Source organism: Cherax quadricarinatus, chromosome 16 (genome assembly GCF_038502225.1).
Source record: "Cherax quadricarinatus isolate ZL_2023a chromosome 16, ASM3850222v1, whole genome shotgun sequence".
NCBI lineage: Eukaryota > Metazoa > Arthropoda > Malacostraca > Decapoda > Parastacidae > Cherax > Cherax quadricarinatus.
Window position 1 is genome coordinate 34099913 of NC_091307.1, and position 20326 is coordinate 34120238.

The 20326-nt window shown below is 41.0% G+C and overlaps 1 long non-coding RNA gene across 1 annotated transcript in view; it reads left to right on the top strand.

The window, feature by feature from the left end:
• LOC138852798 (uncharacterized) overlaps positions 1-20326 on the top strand; it is a 626019-nt gene that overhangs the window by 532312 nt on the left and 73381 nt on the right. The window lies entirely within an intron of this gene.

A 20326-nucleotide genomic window follows, 5' to 3' on the forward strand; every position in this document is an offset into this window, starting at 1 on the left:
CACCACCACCATCACAACGAGTACAGCAGCACCACCACCATCACAACGAGTATAGCAGCACCACCACCATCACAACGAGTAAAGCACTACCACCATCACAACGAGTACAGCACCATCACAACGAGTACAGCAGCACCACCATCACAACGAGTACAGCAGCACCACCACCACCACCACCACGAGTACAGCATCACCACCATTACAACGAGTACAGCAGCACCACCACCATCACAACAAGTACAGCAGCACCACCACCATCACAACGAGTACAGCATCACCACCATTACAACGAGTACAGCAGCACCACCACCATCACAACAAGTACAGCAGCACCACCACCATCACAACGAGTACAGCATCACCACCATTACAACGAGTACAGCAGCACCACCACCATCACAACAAGTACAGCAGCACCACCACCATCACAACGAGTACAGCAGCACCACCACCATCACAACGAGTACAGCAGCACCACCACCATCACAACGAGTATAGCAGCACCACCACCATCACAACGAGTAAAGCACTACCACCATCACAACGAGTACAGCAGCACCATCACAACGAGTACAGCAGCACCATCATCACAACAAATACAGAAGCACCTTGACAACGGGTACAGCAGCACCATCATGTGTACACCATTACCATGGTTACAGCAGCACCATCATGTGTACACTATTACCAAAGTTACAACAGCAACATCGCCATGGGTACACCAGGGTTACAGCAGCACCATCACCATGGGTACACCACCAGAGTTACAGGAGCACCATCACCATGGGTACACCACCAGAGTTACAGCAGCACCATCACCATGGGTACACCACCAGAGTTACAGGAGCACCAACACCATGGGTACACCACCAGAGTTACAGCAGCACCATCACCATGGATACACCACCAGAGTTACAGCAGCACCATCACCATCGGTACACCACCACGGTTACAGCTGCATCATCACTACAGCTACAGCAGCGTAAGAGCCTGAAAATGCATTTTGTTCCGTAAATGCCGCAATATATTACCATAAAGTGAAAATGTATAAATTTTTGCGTGAGGGACCCGTAATAACAGATAATTGATCATAAAAGTCTTTGCATCATAATTTTCAATGATGCGATTATGTTAATGGTAATAGTTAATGGGCCAATGTCCGTGGAAGGAACTAAATAATTCTGACTATCGATAATAACGAATCTGTGTTAGTACGAATATTCGTGTGAATTAGTTATTTCAAATTCACAATGGTATACAACACTAACAAAATGAGGATGTCGACATATACGCAACCCCAAGGTATTCTTTTATTATCTCAGCTTTAACTATTGTCTTCGTATGAAATTCTCTGTTTTGAACTTATAAAGGCGCTGGTTGGCGAAACGTCTTCAAATAAAAGATAGGTGTTGCACATGTTTAATTCCTAAAACTAGTTAACATGATGTGTTTCAGTCGCTACACGATCCTCAATGTGCACAAGAAGCTGTCTAGGTTTACTTCCAAACTCTTAAGAAGTCCAGGAGCTGTAGTTCAACACCATCAAGAGCCCCAGAAGAACTCAATCAAGTCGAACAGCGCAAATGTTTGACAAATCGTACGAGGTAGTGTGAAGAAATGTTCAATGATCTCTAAAATGCCCAGGAACTGTAGATCATCAAACTCATGAAACCCAGGCGCTTTTAATCGACATCCTCATTAGAACCATAACTATTAAGAAGCCCAGGAGCTGTAGATTAACAACCTCATGAGACCCAGGAGATGGAACCGAACCATGTCACATTCTATGTAAATGTGACACCAATTTATATTTCTTTACGAAAATGGGCTAACTTTTTCTTTAGTATTTTAGATTTAGAACTTTGAGCGACTGCACTAAGAGAGGTGGAGACGACAACATTGGTCTTTAGAAAGATTTAGTCTCGCTGTCATACAGAAAAAAAAACTAGTTATTTTCCAATGCGAGTAAATTTGTTAATGGGTTGCACCTTAAAAGTTTAAGCTACAATTAATTTGAATTTTACGAATTTGTTTAAGGGTGTAAGATAAAAGGATCTGGGAAAACAATTATATGGTGTCGATTTAAGATCAAATCATTTTTCATTTGTTTTCTTTGTAATTCTAAAAATACGAAATTATTTGGAAAATTATTCAAGACTAAAGTGATTAATGCATAATATTTGTTTCGGCTTTCACAGATAAAATAAATGATTCCAAAATGAAACAGATGAAGATGTAATGCGTCAGAGTTTTTCTCTCTTAAAAGAGGAAAACTTTCAGTAGTTTGTAATAACTTGGTCTTCAGTTGTTGGACATCTACTGTATTGTAAGAAATAAGTATCTATACAATTATCCACGTGCCAGAAGACATTCTTGACGTGTCAGAAATTATAAAAAGTAATTAAGAAAGGCGTAAATTAATAAAAAAAGTTATTTTGGTTCATGGAATCATAAACATTATGATAGGTCAGAAAAATATTGTTGTTATTGCTGCTCTACATGGAGTCTACCCGGAGGGTATTCCGGGGATCAACGCCCCCGTGGCCCGGTCCACGGCCAGGCCTTCCGGTGGATCAGTGCCAGTCAGGGCTGTTGCTGCTGGCCGCACGTAGTCCAACATACGAATCACAGCCCGGTTGATACGGCACCGACTTTAATTATCTGTCCAGCTACCTCTTTAAGGCAGCTAAGGGTATATTGGTAATTCCCCTTATGCCTGATGGGAGGCAGTTGATCAGTCTTGGGCCCCGGACACTTATTATGTTTTCTCTTAGTGTACTAGTGGCGCCCCTACTTTTCATTGGGGGTATTGCACCGCCTCCCCAGTGTTTTGCTTTCGTAGAGAGTGATATGTGTGTGAAGATTTGGGACCAGTCCCTCTAGGATTTTCCCAGTGTAGTTTATGATATATCTCTCTCGCCTGCGTTCCAGCGAGTACAAGTCAAGTGCTTCCAAGTAGTTAAGATGGTTGACGGAAATTATTATTATAATCAAATAAAGCACTAAACCAAGGGTCATGCAGCGCTATGTGCAGTAAAGGTTCTCTGTACATTCTCTGGATTTACAATTTCACCTGCTCTGAATGGAGATGTTAATGAACAGTATTCCAGTGAATATCCAGAAAAGTTGATAGAAGCAGAAGAGACGTGAAGACGATGTAATCAGTCCATCACCCTACAAGTTTTGAGGTGGTCAGTCCCTCAGTCCCTCTATCAACTTTTCTGTACTCGACTGAAGAAGCCTACTGTGTAGGCGAAACTTTTCGAAATAAAGATACCTAACTGTTGCATTCGTGTCTTACCACACAGCATTTTAAAAGGATGATCGTTGGCTTGGCATCGCTTGTTTTGAACGTTCTTATTATCCATCCTATCACTTTCTTCGCAGTTGTGATAAGTGGCATTGTTGTGATCTTTGAAAATGAGATTACCACTCCCAGGTCCCTCACATTACTTTTCTTCTCTATCGTACTATTAGAGTTTGTAGTATATTCAGTTTTAATTATCTCCTCCAGTTTTCCATAACGGAGTAGTTGAAATTTATCTTCATTGAATATATTGTTTTCCGTTGTTTATTGGAAAATTTGGTTTATATATTTTTGAAGGTTAATTGTGTCCTCAGTGCATGACAATCTCATGCAGATCATATTATTATTATTATAATCAAGGGGGAAGCGCTAAACCCGGAGGATTATACAGCGCCTGGGGGGGGGATGTGGAAGGCATTCAGGCTTAATTCGGGGAACTGGAGCACAGATCCAATTCCCTAAATCAAGAGCCCCTCACCAACATCAAGGAACCTTCCTTGAGGGGCATGCAGATCATAGTATCTGCCAGAGTATACTAGTATCGTTTGTTCTGATGTGTTAAATTCAAAGTGCTCCACACGGGTTAAAAATTATTAACTCCCAATTTTGTTTGATTAACGTCACAAATTTTCGCTAATAATTATAAGCCCTCAAAAATCTGAATCTTTCTTTAAGTAAGAAACACCAATGTTCAAATAACCATGACCATCACCTCCATCACTAGCACAGGTATGGTCTTGTGACCTGCACACCTGCTCGTGAGCCAGCTAGATAACCAAATAGCCAATACAGAGACAGCAGAGAATAACTTATAAAATATATAAGTGATACATGCAGTATGTACAGGATATGTACAGTTTGTGCAATGAGACAATTTGTAAGCAAAGACATGACTGAATCATCATCGACCAGACTTGGAGGCAAGTCTATGAAGCCTGCTTCACCAGTTCCCTTGCCGTCACTTCACAGAATTGGCGGACTTTCTCGTGATTGGCTGGGTGAACCGAGCAATTAGCATGGAAGTGTGGGTCCTCCTGGTCACTCTTAACTGCCAGTTCGCTGGTCACTCTTAACTGCCAGTTCGCTGGTCAGTACGGCGTGTCTGTCTGGGTCTCTCACATACGTCGAATAAAGTGTAACGTACTTTTTGCATGTCACAACCACCATCACGGTTATCACTTCCATCACCACCACCACCACCACCACCACCATCTCCATCTCCAACACCACCACCACCATCTCCAACATCACCACCATCTCCAACATCATCCCAACAATGATAAACAGAGCCACATACTTCAACGTGACATATATTATATTATGTTTAATTTGTTATAAACTTTGACAAAGTTCACAAAAATGTGTTACGAAGTTGAAAGTATCGACTTTACTTACAACCCTGGTGATGGAGGGAGGGAGGGAGGGAGGGAATGATTAGAAGATGTAGGGAGAGGGTTTATGGGAAGATAATGGAGAAGGAAGGGAAGGACAGAGAGCAAGAGAGAGAGAGAGAGAGAGAGAGAGAGAGAGAGAGAGAGAGAGAGAGAGAGAGAGAGAGAGAGAGAGCAACGTTCATCTAAGATAATTTATTGTTAGGATAACTTAGTCTGGAACATGTTCGTTCAGTGTAGTGACATCAATGAAATGAAGTCAGATAACCAAATGAAATTCCTGGCCCAAAGATGACTCCAACTTCATCCTATTCCCTTTGTGTATGTCTATTACCAATAAAAAGTCTTTCAAATGAGCTGAGGCCGGTAACAGCTCTTAGCTTTTAAATAATAGTAGGAACTCTTAACCCAACACTGTTAAAGCCTTTCGTAAGAGAGAGAGAGAAAAAATGGGAGAGAATCAGTGTAAGAGTGTTGAATTCCATGGATGAGGTGGATATTCTGAGCCGAAATTTGATTCCAAATTGACTATGAAGACCCATGTGGTAAATTTTGCCGGAAAAGCAATCAAGAAGCTAACAGCACTAAGTCTTATTGTGTACCTGCTTCACAGTAAAGGCTGCAGAATTCTGTACTTCACACAAGTGTGCTCCACTGTCTTGAACAGCCAGTCTTGCTTCCCGTTTCACCTAAGATATCTGAATAAATTAAGGAACCGAGCAAGACGACGTATCTTTCGCCTGGACCCAGCCTGGATGCATCTCTGATTCCAACAGAGCTTCAGCACCAGAGAGATGTAGGTGCTCTTATTGGTACACACAAATCGAATTGTTCAAGATGCCACACTTGGTTCCACTTCGCGTACAGCGAGAGGACCTCTTGTATACAACATGTCACAATAGTTAGAATTTGCGTGTTTAAGGTCCTCCTTAATGGAGGTTCGCAGCCTTTCTCCCCCAAGACTGTATGTCATGTACTCACCTAGTTGAGGTTGCAGGGGTCGAGTCCTAGCTCCTGGCCCCGCATCTTCACTGGTCGGTACTAGATCACTGTCCCTGAACCGTGAGCTTTATCATACCTCTGCTTAAATGTGTGTGTGTGTTACATAGTTTTAGCAACTTGTTGCTTCAGGAGCAGGGTGTTCCTTGTGCTGTTCAGTATTCAGTATTGATCATACAAAGATTGTAACACTTATTACATCCTCTTTTAAATCGTTATCACGAAACCGTAATAACTCAATTGCAAACAAATCAGGGAACGGTGGGGTTAACACACTGGCATGCGAGTTTTATGACTCATCAGCCATGGGTTCGAACCCCACCCGTTCCGTGTTTTTTTTTTTAAATATCATTGGTCAACCACTTCTGTTTGAGAAAAAACATTTTCTCATTTTCCCTCGGCTTCACAATTTCTCAGCTTAACACCAGCCTATCTTTATGCTTATTGCAGGAACAACAGAAATCTTGGCTGGGTGAGATGATTATCATGTTTCCGCTTTTCTTCGTATCGGTCAACTTGGGCATTTTTACTGTTGTCCGTATTTCATCATATCTTGCTTATTTTTGCTGGGGTTGTCTTTATGTATGTCTTTGGACATTTTCTAAGATATCTTGTTTAGGCCCGTTTACCATACAACCGGTGAATATTCAAATTTTCTACTGATAAGAACATAACATAAGAAAGAAGGAACACTGCAACAGGCCTACTGACCCATGCGGATCAGGTCCATGTTCCCCCTCGGATTAGCCCAATGACCCACCCAGTCTGGTCATCTCCACTCAAGGATGGAGCACCGCACCAGACCCAGCAGCACAAGCTAGTCAGGTTGTTAGGTAAGACACATATGCAACAGTTAGGTATCTTTATTTCGAAACGTTTCGCCTACACAGTAGGCTTCTTCAGTCGAGTACAGAAAAGTTGATAGAAGCAGAAGAGACTTGAAGACGATGTAATCAGTCCATCACCCTTAAAGTTTTGAGGTGGTCAGTCCCTCAGTCTGGAGAAGAGCATTATTCCATAGTCTGGAACAATATGGAGTTGAAGTGACAGGATGGAGCCTTATATAGCGCCAGGAGGTGAGACGTAGGTCACTAGTAGAACGCAGATGTTGGGAGGTCAGGTCCCTCTCAAATCCAGCCGTTCTCACTAGTAGAGGTTGTCGAAGTTGATTTCAGGTCTGTACCAAGATACCCTTGTGTTGCAGTGTCTGACAGATTGAACATTAAAATGGTATAAAATACCGACAGGTTGTTAGGTAAGACACATATGCAACAGTTAGGTATCTTTATTTCGAAACGTTTCGCCTACACAGTAGGCTTCTTCAGTCGAGTACAGAAAAGTTGATAGAAGCAGAAGAGACTTGAAGACGATGTAATCAGTCCAACACCCTAAAGGATTTGAGAGGGACCTGACCTCCCAACATCTGCGTTCTACTAGTTACCTACGTCTCACCTCCTGGCGCTATATAAGGCTCCATCCTGTCACTTCAACTCCATATTGTTCCAGACTATGGAATAATGCTCTTCTCCAGACTGAGGGACTGACCACCTCAAAACTTTAAGGGTGATGGACTAATTACATTGTCTTCAAGTCTCTTCTGCTTCTATCAACCTTTCTGTACTCGACTGAAGAAGCCTACTGTGTAGGCGAAACGTTTCGAAATAAAGATACCTAACTGTTGCATATGTGTCTTACCTAACAACCTGTCGGTATTTTATGCCATTTTAATGTTCATTCCAGCTAGTCAGGTCCAACTCACACCCACCCACACCCACTCATGTATTTATCTAACCTATTTTTAAAACTACACAACGTTTTAGCCTCAATAACTGTACTCGGGAGTTTGTTCCACTCATCCACAACTCTGTTACCAAACCAGTGCTTTCCTATATCCTTCCTGAATCCGAATTTTTCCAACTTGAAACCATTGCTGCGAGTACTGTCTTGACTGGAAATTTTCAGCATGCTATTTACATCCTTTTTATTTATTCCTGTTTTCCATTTGATACACCTCGATCATATCCCCCCTAATTCTACGCCTTTCGAGAGAGTGCAGATTCAGGGCCCTCAGTCTATCCTCATAGGGAAGATGTCTGATACATGGGATCATCTTTGTCATCCTCCTCTGTACGTTTTCCAGAGCATTTATATCCATTCTGTAATACGGTGACCAGAACTGAGCAGCATAGTCTAAATGAGGCCTAACCAAGGATATATAGATTTGAACAACCTGAGGACTTCTATTATTTATACTTCTAGATATGAAGCCAAGAATTCTGTTAGCTTTATTGCGAACACTAATGCACTGTTGTCTTGGTTTTAGATTACTGCTAACCAGAAATCCTAAATCCTTTTCGCAATCAGAAGTATTAACATCTATATTATTTAGTTTATATGTGGCATGGTTATTTAACTGTCCAACATTTAGAACTTTGGATTTGTCAATATTAAACTGCATCTGCCACTTCTCCGACCATTGCATCAGTCTATTCAAATCATCCTGGAGTGCTCTAGTGTCCTCATTAGAATGAATTGGACGGCCTATTTTGGTGTCATCAGCAAATTTGCTTATGTCGCTATTTATTCCCTCATCTATGTCGTTTATGTTAATTGTGAACAACAACGGGCCCAACACTGACCCCTGAGGAACACCGCTTGTGACGTGCCCCCATTCTCATTTCTCTCCATTTATGCAAACTCTCTGCTGTGTATTTGTCAGCCATGCCTCTACCCAGGAAAAAATTTCACCTCCTATTCCGTGTGCCTTAAGTTTCCTCATAGCCTCTGGTGTGAAACTCTATCGAAAGCCTTACTGAAGTCCGTATACAATATCATATTACCATGATCTGCCTCCTCAAACACCTTAGTGAAAAAAGTTAGTAAATTCATAAGACAGGAATGCCCCTTTGTAAAACCGTGTTGAGATTCATTAATCAATCTGTGCCTGCCAAGAAGCTACGAATTGCTTCGGCAATTATTGCTTCCATAAATTTTCCCACTATGGAGGTAAGGCTTACTGGCCCATAGTTCGAAGCCAAGGACCTGTCACCTGCCTTGTAAATAGGTATTACATTTGCCATTTTCCACTTATCAGGCACTATGCCAGTTTGTAGTGATATGTTAAAAAGATTAGCCAAAGGTATGCTAAGTTCCTCTTTACATTCTTTTAACACCCTTGGAAACAGTTCATCAGGGCCTGGGGATTTGTTAGGTTTTAGTTTCTCTATTTGTCTGAGGACCATGTCACTAGTTACCGCAATCGTACATAGTTTATCCTGTTCTACATAATCTATTTCAGGAATATCGCTAGTATTTTCCTGGGTGAAAGCTGAGAGGAAGTAGGTATTGAGAATTTCACACATATCTTTACCACTGTCAGTGATCTGACCAGAGTTACTCTTAAGTAGACCAATCTTGTCCCTAATCTTACTTCTGTATACCTGAAAGAACCCTTTTGGGTTAGTCTTTGAATCCCTTGCGACCTTAGCCTCATAATCCCTTTTTGCTTTTCTTATTACATAATATTCCTTTCATTATTTCTCTCTTTAGTTGAATATATTGATTTCTTAACTGCCCATCCCCTCCTTTGATACGCCTATATATGCCTCTCTTTTGACCAATGAGATGTTTTAATCTATTGTTCATCGATTTGGGATAATTTTTGTTAGATCTAATTTCCCTACTCGGAACAAAAGTTGCCTGGGCAGCTAGAACTATGCTCTGAAAAACGTCATATTGGCAGCCAAGATCACCTACCTGACCCATAGTCAGGACATCCCAATTTAGCCCAACCAGGTAATTTTTCAGTCCCATGAAGTCGGCCAAACAAAAATCTGGGAAGGAGATTTGATTGCAGTAATCTGGGTAATTGCATGATATATTGAAACTAAGTGATTTGTGATCACTTTTCCCAAGCTCATCATTAACCTCAAGATTATTAATTAGTGAATCTTTGTTGGCAAGAACCAAATCAAGCAGATTGTTTCCTCTAATTGGTTCTCTCACAACCTGTTCTAAAATGCAATCCTGAACCTTATCAAGAAAGTCACTAGACTCAAGATTTCTTGTCATATTTTTCCAATCAATTTGTCTGAAGTTAAAATCTCCCATTATCACAACATTTTCATATCCAGATGCCTTATGAATTTCGTCCCATAACAGCTTACTGCCCTCCCTATCAAGGTTTGGGGGCCTGTAAATCACACCCAAAATTAATTTTTCACGTCCCTCGAGAAACTGTAGCCAAACAGATTCTGTGTTCGATGTTTCTAATCTTAGATCATGTCTAAGACAATTTAAATCTTCTCTGACATACATCGCCACTCCTCCACCCTTCCTGTTGACCCTATCAGCGTGGAATAGTTTATAACCCTGTATGTTGCATTCAGATGGCATTTCTCTATCTTTCAGGTTGAACCAGGTCTCTGTTATACCAATAATATCTATATTACCTACACTTGCAAGTAATCTATTTTATTTCTTAGACTCCTACTATTTGTATAGTAAACCTTAAAGGGAGCTAGTCACTCGTTGCCCTCTACTATCTCTCTTTGTTGATCAAGTGATTTGCCATTACTATCAACTTTATTTTGAATATTGTCTTTTAAACATATCCCTGAGGTATCCCGGTAATAACTTCTGCTTTTAACCCTAATGCTGCAGCCTGATTGTTTCCCACAAACACCCATACCTCCTTAATCTATCAGTTTAAATTCCTAGACAAGTCATCAATTACCCTCTCAATTGAATTGGCTAATGCAACCACTCCATCCCCAGAGAGATGAACCCCATCCCTTGCATACATATCACGTTTGCCAAAGAATAGGTCCCAGTTATCAATGAATGGGATTGTAAGTTCCTTGCAGTACCTGTCTAGCCAGCAATTTATACCAATTGCCCTAGACATCCATTTATTGCCCACTCCCTTTCTAGGCAAGATGCTACATATGACTGGGATCCCTCCCTTAGATCTAACTACTTCTATGGCTAACCTGTACTTATCCAGCAGCTCCTCTCTCCTGCCCTTCCTAATGTCATTACCCCCAGCACTAAGACAGATACTGGGCTTGTTCCCATTACCTGCCATAATATTATCCAACCTGCTGACTATGTCGCCAACATCAGCTCCAGGAAGGTACACACTCTGTCTGACCTTTCTGTCTCTGTTACAAAATGCACGGTCCATATATCTTACCTGAGAATCGCCTACTATTAGAATATTCTTACCTTGATTAGCAGGGGAATCAGTGGTACCTTCAACCTCACTAACCACTGAAGTACACTCGTCTTGGAGAACTGAGAATCGATTTCCTACCTTCACATTTTCTCTATTAACTCTCCTCATCTTTCTTCTTCCTGAACTGTGAACCAGCTTTTTCTTATATAACATTTTCTTGTAAACAGCTTTTTCTTATATAACATTTCTCCATATATTTAAAAATTTATGGGTTTCCAACAAAATTGTTTATATGATCTTCCGGTAATTTATTTTCTTAATAACTCCTGGATCCTTCTGATACTTTGAGTATTTTGTCAGTCTGCATTCTTATGGACGATAAAAGAGAGGTGAGGAAGTGCAAAAGAGGGCTAATGAAATAGCGGGAGAAGTTATATCAGTAAATTTTGCTGAGAATAAAAAAGTTTTAGAATTATATAAATAAGTTGAGAAACCTAAGAAACAAATAGATTTAACAAATAAAAGCTAAAGATTGGATGGGGAGGTGGAGGTACTGGGAAGAAGTAGGGAATAATTTGAGTAGTTGATGAATGGTGGAGAGAAAGTGGCAATGATTTCTTGCATTGGGCACGGATGTATAACATCATTTAGGAAAGAGGAACAGCCAGACGTGAGTTTGGTGAAGGTGCATGAGGCAGTGAGTAGAATGAAAGAGGGTTGTAATTTTGGAGTGGTTGATGCATGAAATGGGGGAAGGTATCTAGGGACTGGAGAGGAGTGTGCATAGCAGGGAGATGTACACCAAGTGTTACAAGTAAAGAACTTTTCATTGCATTAATGGATTTAGAAAAGGATTGCGATATGGTAAATAGGGGAGCAATATGAAGGTGTTGCAAATAGGTTCAGGTTAGGGTATGTAGGAGAGGGAAATTATTTTATAGTAAAAGTAGGCCTTCGGGATGTGAGATGTCATAAAGGTTGTTTAACATTTATAGAACGGGTTGTAAAAGAAGTATTGGGTTGTAGAGGAAGTGTTGGGAAGGGGTGTGGAACTGAAAGACAAAGAATCTGGAACGGAGTAGTTGATACAGTTCTTTTTTTGCAGAGGACACTGTACTATTGAGAGATTCGGAAGAGAAGATGCTAAGGTTGCAGAACAAATTTTGGAGGGCGTGTAAAAGAATGAAATTGAAAGTGAACATAGGAAAAAGCATGGTAAGAAGGCTATAAGAAAATTTTGTAGAAAGAGATTTGATATCGGATTGGAGAGAGGGAGTATGGACTATGTGAGTGCCTTCTCATATCTAGGAGTGGACACGTCTGCAGATGGTTTAATGAGAAAAGAGGTGAACCATAGCAATGACGAAGAAATAAAGATGGGTGGTGCATTTAGACATCTGCGGAGACAAAGAACTTTATGTAAGGAGAAAAAAAAGGAATGTATCAGAGGATAATGGTGCGAACACTGCTGTATGGGAGTGAAATATGTGCATAGAGGAAGAGGCGGCGGCAGTGGAGCTGTTTGTTGTTTATTGAGGGCAATGTGAAGTATGACTGTCATACAAAAAAATCCAAGTTTTAAGATTAGAGGACGTGTGGATTTACCACTAGTATTTTCAGAGGACTGAAGAGGGGTTGTTGTGATTTGGACATTTAGAGAAGATGGGGTAAAAATACAGTGACTTGAAAGGTAAGAGAGGAGGGAAGGAGGGGGTAAGGGTAGGGGGTCGTCCTAGGAAATATTGGTGAGAAGGGGGGGCTAAAGGAGGTTTTGAATTCGAGGGGCTTTGACATCTAAAAGGTTTGTGTGAGTGTATTAGGAGTGAGTGGAAGCAAGTGCTTTTTTATGTTTCGATGTGCTGTTGAAGTGTGAGCAAGGTAACATTCATGAGGGGATTAAGTGAAACTAGTTAGCCGGACTAGAGTCTGGAGATGAGAAGTATATTGCCTGTACTCTGAAGGAGGGGTAGGGATATTGCGGTTCGGAGGGTCACCTGAACTATGAATCCAGCGAGCTTCTAGCTAGACAGTGATTGGGTGAATGATGAAGTGTTGTCTTCGTCAGATCACCCTACCTTAGTGATGGCCGGAAGGTTAATAAAAAGGGTCAGTATTCTTCATGCGTCCTGTTTTCCCTTTCTCTCATTTCCATTATGCCATTTATCTGCATTAATTTCTATTATCCATCTATAACTATTCAACAATTTATTTAAGTCACCTTACACATATTTACAATATTTTCATCAAGTGTTGATCCTTGTGGCACCCCGTATGAGAAATCAGGCAATGATTAAGTGATTTTACGAAACAGTTACCCCTAGTAAATCCTGCGGGGCAAAGTAGGGTGAGGTGGCATGAGGCACAGTGAAGTAGACCAGAGGAGACCGTAACCTGATATGTCGGCCTACACGTCTACCAAATTTACAAATCTCTACCACCCTCAGTTTTATGATTAATCTAACTGTGGTATTTAATAGACTCCTACTCAATCTCTTACAAGTACTTAAGTTAAAGTTATATGTAGAGCTATTAGCTTAGCATCTACGATTACATTTATTTCAGCCCATTAAAACAGCAACAGTAGGCACCCACTTATGTCACACAGCCATCCCACACTGGTCAGTGACAAAGGAAACTGTGGACAATGTAGAACCAGCATCTCGCCTATTGGCTCCGCTCTCCCCTCCCCCTTCCTTGCTTTGCATGACAAGCCTAGAATGAGAGTGGGCGACTTCCCCTCATTTTACAGTAAAGAACACTAGCATTCACTAATCACATAACAAACGTGGATAACATTATCCTTCGCTATCATTTTCCATTCACGTGGCGACAAGGTGACTTACCGTATCCACCAGTCTGGTGCTGAACAGTGACTCAGAGGTATATCGTGGGTTTCCAGAGGTATTACCCATCCTGTGGGCCCCCCACACATCACGGCTGTAAGTTTTTGTTACTAGTACTATAGAATGCACATTTATATGTATACTAATGAGTACTGCGCATGTGTGGAAGGTCCATCCTACCCAGACATGCAACTCCACCCGGGAACACACGCTGCCTTATGTAAAAACAGGGGTAAGTAATCCAGAATACCCTGGGATGGGATGGCAGGTTTTTGGATTGGATTCAACTAATAATCTGACTGGATAATTAACTAATCAATCATACCTACCCCCCCCCCACACACACATACATCTCTGTTCTACACACATCGCTTGGGATATTTTTCCATGAAGATACTTTTCCTCTTTTAACTGTTCTCATTTTCCTCTCAAAAAGTCTCATCCATTCGACACAGGGGACGGGATGACCTAGGAGTACAAGACATGGAACACAAGATGGAATACCTCATACATAAGTTTTTCTTGAAATATATTAACACAGTAACATGACACACGTGAGTATATATACCCTTGAGTGCATCATCATAACAGATGAAGACATCATGGTGCGTAGTGTCTATTATTAAACTCAAGTTGCTGACCTGTGTCTGTTGGAGGGGAAGGGGAAGGCGGGAGGTGGGAGTCCGGGGTAATAACGGACGGGTAATTGGAGGGGTGTAAGTGACGGGTGGGGCAGGTGATGGGGGAAGTTGGATGGTTTGCGAAGGATATAATTACAGAATGCGTGTAGTAAACTATGTCAAACACGAACAGGGTATAGAAAATAAGAGGTGTATATTTCTGTGTATACACGCTGAAAGTTTAATATCAATATTTTTGGGTTTAAATTATTCTTCACGTACGTGAACAAGCAAACTGTCGCATTATTGGTGCATATACAGTCGATAGGTTAAAATACCTAATAACCAAACCAAGTGAGAGAACATAAAAACAGTGAGATGTTTATCTCGCCTCGTACATACACCGAGGATACAAGTGACTTTGATACAAGCGACTTGATAAACTAGCCAAGGAGTCGAACCCTGCTTCGGCCCGCCTCATGGTGAGCGAAAACACAAGACGCTTTAGACCACTAGACCACACAATCCTTAACAATGGCGCATCCCACATCCAGCCAAGCTAGATGTTGTACCCATTGGCTAGTGCAGTGTTGTTATTGATCAATACCACTCGTTCCGTGGGTACAATAATATAATATATTGCTTGTTGAGCTAGTACATCAACAGGAGTAGAATGAAATTAGCTCAGAGGCGTCCACACCACAGTATGTCCTTCGATGCTGGGTACAACATCTAGCTTGGCTGAATGCACCATTGTTAAGGATTGTGTGGTCTAGTGGTCTAAAGCGTCATGTGTTTTCGCTCACCATGAGGCGGCCCAAAGCAGCATGGGTTCGACTCCTTGGCTAGTGCAGTGTTGTTATTGATCAATACCACTCGTTTCGTGGGTACAGTGGTCACGTGTGGTCATACCTGCCTAAGCTCTTGGGAGTTAGCGTGGGCTGTTACCAAGCACCATGGCTTGTTGTAGTGTTTTAAAATCTCAGGTTCAAGTGTTGAAGAAGGAGATTCTACTTCTTCAGGAGGAAAATAGGAGGCTGAAGCTTTGCATAGATGAGTTTGGGAGTGTGAGAAGGATTTAGCTGGTAAGGAGGAAATGGTCACCAGCAGTGATAGTGGCAGCCGCTTTAAGTGGCAAGTGGTTCACAGTTCAGGAAGAAGGAAGATGAGGAGAGTAATAGAGAAGATGTGAAGGTAGGAAATCGATTCTCTGTTCTCCAAGACGAGTGTACTTCAGTGGTTAGTGAGGGTGAAGGTACCACTGATTCCCCTGCTAATCAAGGTAAGAATATTTTAATAGTAGGCGATTCTCATGTAAGATATATGGACTGTGCATTTTGTAACAGAGACAGAAAGGTCAGACAGAGAGTGTGCTTTCCTGGAGCTGGTGTTCATGACATAGTCAGCAGGTTGGATAATATTATGGCAGGTAATGGGAACAAGCCCATTATCTGTCTTAATGCTGGGGGTAATGACATTGGGAAGGGCAGGATAGAGGAGCTGCTGGATAAGTACAGATCAGCCATAGAAGTAGTTAGATCTAAGGGAGGGATCCCAGTCATATGTAGCATCTTGCCTAGAAAGGGAGTGGGCAATGACTGGATGTCTAGGGCAATTGGTATAAATTGCTGGCTAGACAGGTACTGCAAGGTATTTGCAATCCCATTCATTGATAACTGGGACCTATTCTTTGGCAAACATGATATGTATGCATGTTCATCTCTTGGGGATGGAGTGGTTGCATTAGCCAACTCGACTGAGAGGGTAATTGATGACTTCTCTAGGAATTTAAACTGAAAGATTATAGAGGTATGGGTGTTTGTGGGGAAACAATCAGGATGCAGCATTAGGGTTAAAAACAGCAGTTATTGAGTTGAAGTGGTAGGATGGAGCCTTATATAGCGCCAGGAGGTGAGACGTAGGTCACTTTGGGAGGTCAGGTCCCTCTCAAATCCAGCCGTTCTCACCAGTAGAGGTTGTCGAATTTGATTTCAGGTCTGTACCGAGATACCCTTGTGTTGCAGTGTCTGACAGATTGAACATTAAAATGGTATAAAATACCGACAGGTTGTTAGGTAAGACACATATGCAACAGTTAGGTATCTTTATTTCGAAACGTTTCGCCTACACAGTAGGCTTCTTCAGTCGAGTACAGAAAAGTTGATAGAAGCAGAAAAGACTTGAAGACAATGTAATCAGTCCATCACCCTTGAAGTTTTGAGGTGGTCAGTCCCTCAGTCTGGAGAAGAGCATTGTTCCGTAATCTGAAACAATATGGAATTGTATATATCTTTGGTTAGGCCTCATTTAGACTATGCTGCTCAGTTCTGGTCACCGTATTACAGAATGGATATAAATGCACTGGAAAACGTACAGAGGAGGATGACGAAGATGATCCCATGTATAAGAAATCTTCCCTATGAGGACAGACTGAGGACCCTGAATTTGCACTCCCTCGAAAGGCGTAGAATAATGGGGGGGATATGATCGAGGTGTATAAATGGGGATGTCAATAGCGTGCTGAAAATTTCCAGCCAAGACAGGTCTCGCAGAATTGGTTTTAAGTTGGAAAAATTCGGATTCAGGAAGGATATAGGAAAGCACTGGTTTGATAATAGAGTTGTGGATGAATGGAACAAAATCCCGAGTACAGTTATTGAGGCTAAAACGTTGTGTAGTTTTAAAAATAGGTTAGATAGGTACATGAGTGGGTGTGGGTGAGTGTGAGTTGAACCTGACTAGCTTGTGCTGCTGGGTCTGGTGCCGTGCTCCTTCCTTGAGTGGAGGTGACCAGACTGGGTGGGCCATTGGGCTAATCCGTGGTGAGGGACATGGACCTGCTCCGCATTGGTCAGTGGGCCTGTTTCAGTGTTCCTTTTTGCTTGTGTTCTTGTGTTCTTATATTTATTGTGTTCTTATATTTATGAAGGGATTCAGGGAAACCGGCAGGCCGGACTTGAGTCCTGGAGATGGGAAGTACAGTGCCTGCACTCTGAAGGAGGGGTGTTAATGTTGCAGTTTAAAAACTGTAGTGTAAAGCACCCTTCTGGCAAGACAGTGATGGAGTGAATGATGGTGAAAGTTTTTCTTTTTCGGGCCACCCTGCCTTGGTGGGAATCGGCCGGTGTGATAATAAAAAATATATATATATATATATATATATATATATATATATATATATATATATATATATATATATATATATATATATACATATATGTAGTATGGGAGAAAAAGTTAGCATATGAGAAGTTTTTACAAAGTAGAAGTGATGCAAGGAGGGAAGAGTATATGGAGAAAAAGAGAGAGGTTAAGAGAGTGGTGAAGCAATGTAAAAAGAGAGCAAATGAGAGAGTGGGTGAGATGTTATCAACAAATTTTGTTGAAAATAAGAAAAAGTTTTGGAGTGAGATTAACAAGTTAAGAAAGCCTAGAGAACAAATGGATTTGTCAGTTAAAAATAGGAGAGGAGAGTTATTAAATGGAGAGTTAGAGGTATTGGGAAGATGGAGGGAATATTTTGAGGAATTGTTAAATGTTGATGAAGATAGGGAAGCTGTGATTTCGTGTATAGGGCAAGGAGGAATAACATCTTGTAGGAGTGAGGAAGAGCCAGTTGTGAGTGTGGGGGAAGTTCGTGAGGCAGTAGGTAAAATGAAAGGGGGTAAGGCAGCCGGGATTGATGGGATAAAGATAGAAATGTTAAAAGCAGGTGGGAATATAGTTTTGGAGTGGTTGGTGCAATTATTTAATAAATGTATGGAAGAGGGTAAGGTACCTAGGGATTGGCAGAGAGCATGCTTAGTTCCTTTGTATAAAGGCAAAGGGGATAAAAGAGAGTGAAAAAATTATAGGGGGATTAGTCTGTTGAGTATACCTGGTAAAGTGTATGGTAGAGTTATAATTGAAAGAATTAAGAGTAAGACGGAGAATAAGATAGCAGATGAACAAGGAGGCTTTAGGAAAGGTAGGGGGTGTGTGGACCAGGTGTTTACAGTGAAACATATAAGTGAACAGTATTTAGATAAGGCTAAAGAGGTCTTTGTGGCATTTATGAATTTGGAAAAGGCGTATGACAGGGTGGATAGGGGGGCAGTGTGGCAGATGTTGCAAGTGTATAGTGTAGGAGGTAGGTTACTGAAAGCAGTGAAGAGTTTTTACGAGGATAGTGAGGCTCAAGTTAGAGTATGTAGGAAAGAGGGAAATTTTTTCCCAGTAAAAGTAGGCCTTAGACAAGGATGTGTGATGTCACCGTGGTTGTTTAATATATTTCTAGATGGGGTTGTAAGAGAAGTAAATGCGAGGGTCTTGGCAAGAGGCGTGGAGTTAAAAGATAAAGAATCACACACAAAGTGGGAGTTGTCACAGCTGCTCTTTGCTGATGACACTGTGCTCTTGGGAGATTCTGAAGAGAAGTTGCAGAGATTGGTGGATGAATTTGGTAGGGTGTGCAAAAGAAGAAAATTAAAGGTGAATACAGGAAAGAGTAAGGTTATGAGGATAACAAAAAGATTAGGTGATGAAAGATTGGATATCAGATTGGAGGGAGAGAGTATGGAGGAGGTGAACATATTCAGATATTTGGGAGTGGACGTGTCAGCAGATGGGTCTATGAAAGATGAGGTGAATCATAGAATTGATGAGGGAAAAAGAGTGAGTGGTGCACTTAGGAGTCTGTGGAGACAAAGAACTTTGTCCTTGGAGGCAAAGAGGGGAATGTATGAGAGTATAGTTTTACCAACGCTCTTATATGGGTGTGAAGCGTGGGTGATGAATGTTGCAGCGAGGAGAAGGCTGGAGGCAGTGGAGATGTCATGTCTGAGGGCAATGTGTGGTGTGAATATAATGCAGAGAATTCGTAGTTTGGAAGTTAGGAGGAGGTGCGGGATTACCAAAACTGTTGTCCAGAGGGCTGAGGAAGGGTTGTTGAGGTGGTTCGGACATGTAGAGAGAATGGAGCGAAACAGAATGACTTCAAGAGTGTATCAGTCTGTAGTGGAAGGAAGGCGAGGTAGGGGTCGGCCTAGGAAAGGTTGGAGGGAGGGGGTAAAGGAGGTTTTGTGTGCGAGGGGCTTTGACTTCCAGCAGGCATGCGTGAGCGTGTTTGATAGGAGTGAATGGAGACAAATGGTTTTTAATACTTGACGTGCTGTTGGAGTGTGAGCAAAGTAACATTTATGAAGGGGTTCAGGGAAACCGGCAGGTCGGACTTGAGTCCTGGAGATGGGAAGTACAGTGCCTGCACTCTGAAGGAGGGGTGTTAATGTTGCAGTTTAAAAACTGTAGTCTAAAGCACCCTCCTGGCAAGACAGTGATGGAGTGAATGATGGTGAAAGTTTTTCTTTTTCGGGCCACCCTGCCTTGGTGGGAATCGGCCAGTGTGATAATAATAAAATAAATAAATAAATAAATAATATATATATATATATATATATATATATATATATATATATATATATATATATATATATATATATATATATATATATATATATATAAATTTGTATATGCAATAATTTCGTCAAAATCATTTTGATCCTAACGAAAAAAATATATTTCACTGTGTTTCTTTAGTATTAAATTACTGTAAACAAATCTAAAATATATTTAGTAGGGTTAGGCTAAAATAAATAGCTCTTCTTATAATAAGGTTAGGTAAGTTGCTATTTAAGCCAAGATCGCAAGTTCTGCTTATTCGGCACGACATATATATATATATATAAAATATATATATATATATATATATATATATATATATATATATATATATATATATATATATATATATATATATATAATGTCGTGCCGAATAGGCAGAACTTGCGATCATGGCTTAAATAGCAACGCTCATCTTGCCATATAGGACGAGTGGAAATTTGTGTATACAATAATTTCGCCAAAATCAATCTGAACCTAACGAAAAAAATGCATTTCACTGTGTTTGTTTAATATTAAATTATTGTAAACAAATCTAAAATATATTTAGTTGT